The sequence below is a fragment of the Cervus elaphus genome, chromosome 22, assembly GCF_910594005.1.
Source record: "Cervus elaphus chromosome 22, mCerEla1.1, whole genome shotgun sequence".
Taxonomy (NCBI): domain Eukaryota; kingdom Metazoa; phylum Chordata; class Mammalia; order Artiodactyla; family Cervidae; genus Cervus; species Cervus elaphus.
The window spans coordinates 21,536,597-21,543,419 of NC_057836.1; the positions used below are offsets into that span (position 1 = coordinate 21,536,597).

General features: G+C 40.2%; 1 long non-coding RNA gene across 1 annotated transcript; it reads left to right on the top strand.

The window, feature by feature from the left end:
- The first annotated feature begins 973 nt into the window (after positions 1 to 973).
- Positions 974 to 3,921, top strand: LOC122680852. Its single transcript, XR_006336796.1, has 3 exons — positions 974 to 1,081; positions 2,177 to 2,212; positions 3,137 to 3,921. It is a non-coding gene; the product is annotated as an uncharacterized LOC122680852 (long non-coding RNA).
- Positions 3,922 to 6,823: the final 2,902 nt, after the last annotated feature.

Here is a 6,823-nt window from a genome sequence, read left to right on the forward strand (position 1 = left end):
TATTCATATCTTTCTGTGCTAGAAACTTCATGGTGGCTTCTGGGTCTACCTTTGCTTTTACTAAATATCATACTCCTAAGAATAGAAAGTCTTGACTTCCCTGGTCATCCAGTGGTTAAGAATCCACCAGCTAATGCAGGATACACAGGTGCAGTCCCTGCCCTGAGAAGATCCCACATACTCAGGGCACCTAAGCCCGTGCACTGCAACTACTGAGGCTCATGGGCCCTAGGGCCTGTGTTTCACAGCAAGGAAAGCCACACAATGAGAAGTCTATGCACTGCAAGGAAGAACTCCAGCTTGCTGCAACCAGAGAAACCCCACACAGCAACAAAGACCCAAGACAACCCAAAATAAATAAATTTTTTAAAAAAGAATAGAAAGTCTTACATCACCTTATTGGACAACACCAAAACTTTTCTATTAGAGCCAGAGAGACTTGGATGATGTTGAAGGGCCTGAGTAGGCTGAGGGTCAAACTTCTGCCATCAAACTTTGCCCAAACATGGGTTTTCCACATACATTTCAAAGATAAACAATGATGACCTCTATCATCAAAATGTTTTATGTATCACATACACAGGTATACGAATACCATGAATGATGAAGTTTGAACCATAATAGTGACCAGAGATATTGACAGCTTCACTTGGGGCTATAAGAACACTGCCAACACACACACACAGGCACAACACATTGGAAGGACAGAGAAACAGTCTAACCAAAAGACTAAAAGCCAAACGATGACAGAACAGTTCTAATATCTGTGCTGAATGCTTGGACATTCTCCCTCAAATGTTTTGCCCAAGTCACACATTGAACCTTTTAGAAATGACACACGATAACATTCTCCCCATTCCATCCTGCTTGGACAAGCCCCAACTGTAATCATATCTATCCAGTGATGAGGTCAGCCCAGTATTGAACTCAAAGATAACATTGTTCTGGGCCCCTTTATAAAGGAAGCTGCCTCGTTCCTCCCAGCACAGAGCTGAAAACTCCAGAGCTTCCTCCAACATGCTGCTGATCCTGCTCTCAGGGGCCTTGCTGGCCCTTAGCTCAGTTCAAGGCCCAGTTTCAGGTAAGAATGAAGCAGGAGGACGCTGAGGCTCTGCTTGGGGCTTGGGAGATCACACTGACCCAGGGATCAAACCCAGGTCTCCTGCATTACAGGCAAACGCTTTACCAACTGAGCTACAAGGGAAACCCACACTGCAGTGAGGAAGTTGGTAAACAGGGGACAGAAAGATGCAATAAGATCAGGCTGCAGGGTGCTTAAGATAGGCATAAGGCCCTTCACCTCTTCTTTGGCTCAAGGCCTCACACATTACTTAAAGTACATCTGGAACCCAGTACAGAATTTTTAACATGACATAGTAGCATTTGCATTTTTACTAAGGTCTCTTTTACTATGCCATGAAGGATGTATTGCAAAAAGGCAATACTAAAAAAAATTTTTAAAAAGCAAGACTAGAACAGACAAGTTCCCTCATGAAGTTGTTATGATAATCTAAGTAGGCAGTGGAGGATGGTGGCCTTGCTAGGGAATGCCAGATAAATGGAGAGAATGAAGCCCACTCAGAGCTATTTCAGAGACAGAGACTAGGGTAGTAAACAATAAATAGGAAATAGAGGGTAACAAATCTCTCTCTGTGTGTCTCTCTCTCTACATAGAAATATAGAGATTCCAAGGCCCAGTGTTCTCATTTTACCCCCACCCCCACCCCATTTAATAGTTCTATGTGCTATTCCCAATATGAATAAGATTATATTCACATGTTTACTCCTGGTCCTGCCACCTTGAGCAACCATGTTAATATAAGTGAAGTATTTCATGAGTATTTCATAAGTATTTCATAAGAAGGCAGAAAGACACTAAATTATGACATTGAAATACCCCAGCACTGACCTAAATTAGCATTAGGGTTTGAGGGATTCTAGGAAGGACAAGAAGTTCTCTTCTCTTTTGAGTGTGTGGTTGATCCTCAACAGGAGCAACCCTGCCACCTGTTCATGTCTTCCTCCCGTCGCCACAGCATCACAGGTGGTGGTTGACAAGTTAACTTAGGAAATATACAGGGTATGATTAGTAGTGCTCATTTACCTGTGGGATAGTTGTGAGCATTGAAGGATTGGGAACTTACTTTGCACTTCCATCTTCTGCTTCTTTTTCTAGAAGGCAGCAATCAAGACTCTCTCAACCCCATATCCAGTAAGTCTCAATTAATCCTCCATTATCCTTCAGTTTTGCATTAGCAACTTTCAGTTCTCTGGTGTTCTATTATCATCATTATATTGTGAAGAGTTGATTAGTGTTAGAACCCCTAAAGATATAGGAAGTCCTTTTCTAACCTTGAATTTGGGGATCATGAGTGGGGCCATACCTTGAATAACAAAGAAGTCTAGCTCAGATGACACAGGAGTATGCTGCCTGTTCCCTCTGGCCAATATGATTGCTGAGAGAGGACAGCATAGGAATGTAGTCCTAATTCTGACTCTTCCTGCCTACTGAGAACCAACTCCTCAACTGTTTCTTCTTCCTCAGTGTTCTTCTCTAAATACATGGTTTAGAAAAAATGCAAAAAGCTAGGTCTGGTTCATTTTTCTCTGTGTGATTCTGTTCCACTACGTCCCCATACCTAATTAAAATTTGCAGAAGTTATTCAGTGACTCCCTTGTGGGTCATCATGTTGTCTTTCTCTCTCTCTTATTGCTCCACTTGGTCTTGAGCAGGAGGGTCCAACATAATACACTCAACTGGCCAGACTTGGAATCATAGTTGGCAGGTTATATCAGTGGCCCAAAAAATAACTGGCAACATAACTGACATGGATAATAATCCCTTTGGTTTTCTTCTGTCCTTGGAAGCATTCTCTGGGGATTCTAAGATATCCAGCCCCTTCTTTTTTGCAAAATTTAATGCACATACTTGTCTCAAGAGCAAAGAAGTAAGATTCAATATCACTAGTATGTGGGTGAACTGGAGTACTACAGAAAGAAGGAGTGAGTAGGAAGGAAGATGGCAGTTGAGAGGCAGATTCTGGAGGAAGGAACAGTCTGATAAGTCATGAGAGATCAAAATGAGAGGGAAGACTTTCATCACCTAGTTTCTCTGTCCTTGTGCCATATCCTACAGGTGGAAAACTCAAACTCGAATGAGGACTTTCCCAGACCACCTCATGGAGGACCACCACCTAGACCCCACCCCCTCCTAATGGTGAGAACCAAGATGATAAACCTCAGGAGAGACCACCTGCACAAGGTGATAAACCTCAACAGGGACCACAGTCACAAGAAGGTGAGCCTCAGCAGGGACCACCTTCACAAGATGGTGAGCCTCAGCAGGGACCACCCCCACCAAGAGTCCTCGTCATCGCCATTCTCCTCCAACCCCTCCTAGGAGGAATCAGGGGCCACCTCCAAAAGGTGGTCAGCCTCAATGGGGACAGCCTCCACAGGAAGGTCAATCTCAACAGAGACAACCCTCACAAGCAGGTCAATCTCAACAGGGACAGCCCACACAAGATCAGCCTCAACGGGGACAACTCCCACATGAAAGTCAATCTCAACAGGAACCAGCCTCTCAAGATGGTGAACCTCAGCAGGGACTGAACCTCTCCTCCATCTCTCCTCCACCTCCTCCTGGGAGAATCAGGGACCACCACCACAAGATGGTCAACCTCAACAGGAACTAGCCCCACAAGAAGGTCAACCTCAGCAGAGACCACCCCCACCAAGAGGTCCTCCTAATGGTCGTTCTCCTCCACCTCCTCCTGGGAGGAATCAGAGACCTCCACCCCCAGAGCATGGACCACAAATCAGTTCTAATGAGATGGATGAAACTGGAGCCCATTATACAGAGTGAAGTAAGTCAGAAAGATAAAGACCATTACAGTATACTAACACATATATATGGAATTTAGAAAGCTGGTAATAATAACCCTATATGCAAAACAGAAAAAAAGACACAGATGAACAGAACAGACTTTTGGACTTTGTGGGAGAAGGCAAGGGTGGGATGTTTCAAGAGAACAGCATCAAAACATGTATATTTTTTTTTAAATGTATATTATCTAGGGTGAAACAGATCACCAGCCCAGGTTGGATGCATGAGACAAATGCTCAGGCCTGGTACACTGGGAAGACCCAGAGGGATCAGGTGGAGAGGGAAGTGGGAGGGGGGATCGGGATGGGGAATACATGTAAATCCATGGCTGATTCATGTCAATGTATGACAAAAACCACTACAATATTGTAAAGTAATTAGCCTCCAACTAATAAAAATAAATGGAAAAAAAAAAAGGAAACAGAAGGAAGAAGAGAGGGGGGAATGTGGGCTCTTAGCCACTTTCCTTCACTGTTATCTTCAGGGATTAGAAACTACCTGCATACCTTCCATGAACCTCCTTTTTGCTTTTTAGAGCATAAATATGAAGATGCCAGTCCTTCAGAAAGCCATGACATTGGAAGAAGGCAGTCTGTCTATTTACCAATAAAATAATCACCATTCTAATCTAAGTGTCATGTCTCATTCTGGGTGTTTGTGAGTCTGAAATGTGAGGATCATGAACCTAGCAGAGAAACATCCTAGACCCTGTCTCATTGATCCTTCCATCAGGCTTCCTCCTGGACCCTTCCTAGAAAGCATTTTTGTTTTTTTCATTCTTAACTTGGAGACAGGACTAAATCTTTCTTTTTTTTTCCTACCTGATATTGCCTCCTCTATTCCAACATCTTTATTCATAAGCCAGGTGCCTTTCCTCTTCTCCAATTTCTATAGCACTAAACACAATATTTTTATTACTTTCACACCTTTTACTGATTCTAGTAATTTTAGGGAAATAAAGAAAATATTGCAAAGTGTGAATATGTGGCACTTACTGAGGAAATCCTTAAATTTTTCAAAATAATTGCTCCTGGGTTCTAGCAAAATAAATGTGGTTCTAGGTCCCTACTCCCTCAAGCCCACTATACTCCACTCCTCCCTTTTTTTACTGCTCAGTTTTCTTCCTCCCTAAATCTCCCACCTTTCTATAACAAAATGTGAGTCAGGAAAGGAGGTGACTTGCTGAGTAGTAGAAAGCACAGAATTTGGAGTCCTTTAGACATGAGTTTAGTCTAACCTCTTTTTGTTAAGGCTATGGACTTTTAGCAAACTGTTCCAACTCTCAGGGCCCTAGTTTCCTCATTCATATACTGAGGATAATAATTATACCTACCTTAGAGGGCAAAGAGTAATGATTAGCACAGATAAAAACCCAGCAGAGATTGCCTTTGCCACTCCCTAATAGTTACAATAGTGAAGAACAGTACACATGAAATTGTAAGAAATTAAGTGTTCCCGAAATTAAATTGTTCAGAATGCTTTGTCAAAAAATTGAATTACATGTTTTCTGACAATGTACCTTCCAAATTTTAAAAAGAAAGGAAAAAATTTCACTTTGCCTATTTATTAGCTATTTTTGTGTTTCCAGTCTGCAAAAAGGTCTTTTTTAGCTTTTCTTCGAAGTGAGCACCTGATATTCTGTTAGATACTAAACACACTTAATGCTCAACTTCATGAGATTTGAAATGCAGATCTTCTTAAACTTCTTCCAGATAAGAAATATGTTAGTTACTGAATCTTTGTCTACATATTTTCCAAATTTTCCACCACTAAATTTGGAGTAAAATGTCTAGAATGAGAAAATAAAGAAAAAATTAATTGATAACAGATTCAGTTGTTGGGTCTTAGACTAAAACAATAAATGAGACAAACTTCTTATAATTCTGATCAAGGGAGGAAAAAAAACAGAAAACAAGGCAAACTTCAGGGATGAAACAGGTAGATAACATAAATTCTTAAATTTTTAAAATAATAGGAGGATGAGGGAGGGGGAATTGAAGGAATGTGGTCAAAAAGTTCAAACTTCCAGCTAAATAGGTACTAAAGATGTAATGTAGAACATGATGAATATAACTAATGTTATATATAATAATGGGAAAGTTGTTAAGAGAGTAAATACTAAGAATTCTCATCACATGGGTAAAAATTCTTTTGCTTTTTTATTTTTGACCATATTTAGAGCTGATAGATGCTAAGTAAACTTCTTGTGTTAATCACTTCACAGTATATGTAAGTCAAATCATCATGCTCTACACCTTAAACTTGGGCAGTGATCGGAGCAGAGAATATCTAACCACACAGATATAGTTAGTTAAATTTTGACAAAGGCAACTGCATGGAGAAAAGACAGTCTCTTCATCAAGTGGTTCCAAAACAAATGGATGTCCACATATCAAAAATGAATGTTGATACATATATTACATTTCATACAATCAATAGCTCAAAATAGGCTACAGACCTAAATGTAAAACGTAAAACTATGAGTCTTCTTGAATAAACTTGTAGAAATCTCTGTGACCTTATATTAGACAAAGATTCCTTACATATGACACCAAAAGCATAATGAAATTTTTAAACCTGTTAAATGGAGATTTGTTAATATTTTAAAAAAGAACTTTCGCTGAGGGCACAGCAAAATATAATAAAACAAGCCAAGAGAGCTTTTTTTATTCTTGTTTGAATAAAACAGAATTCAACAACACATTAAGATGATTATACACCATGATCAAGTCAGGTCTGTCCCAGAGATGCAAGGATTCTTCAGTATACACAAGTCAATCCATGTGATACACCATATTAACAAATTGAAAGGTAAAAACCATATGATAATTTCAACAGATGCAGGAAAAGCTTTCAACAAAATTCAGCACCCATTCATGATAAAAAAAACTCTTCAAAAAATGGGCTAGAAGGAATCTGCCTCAACTTAGTAAAGCC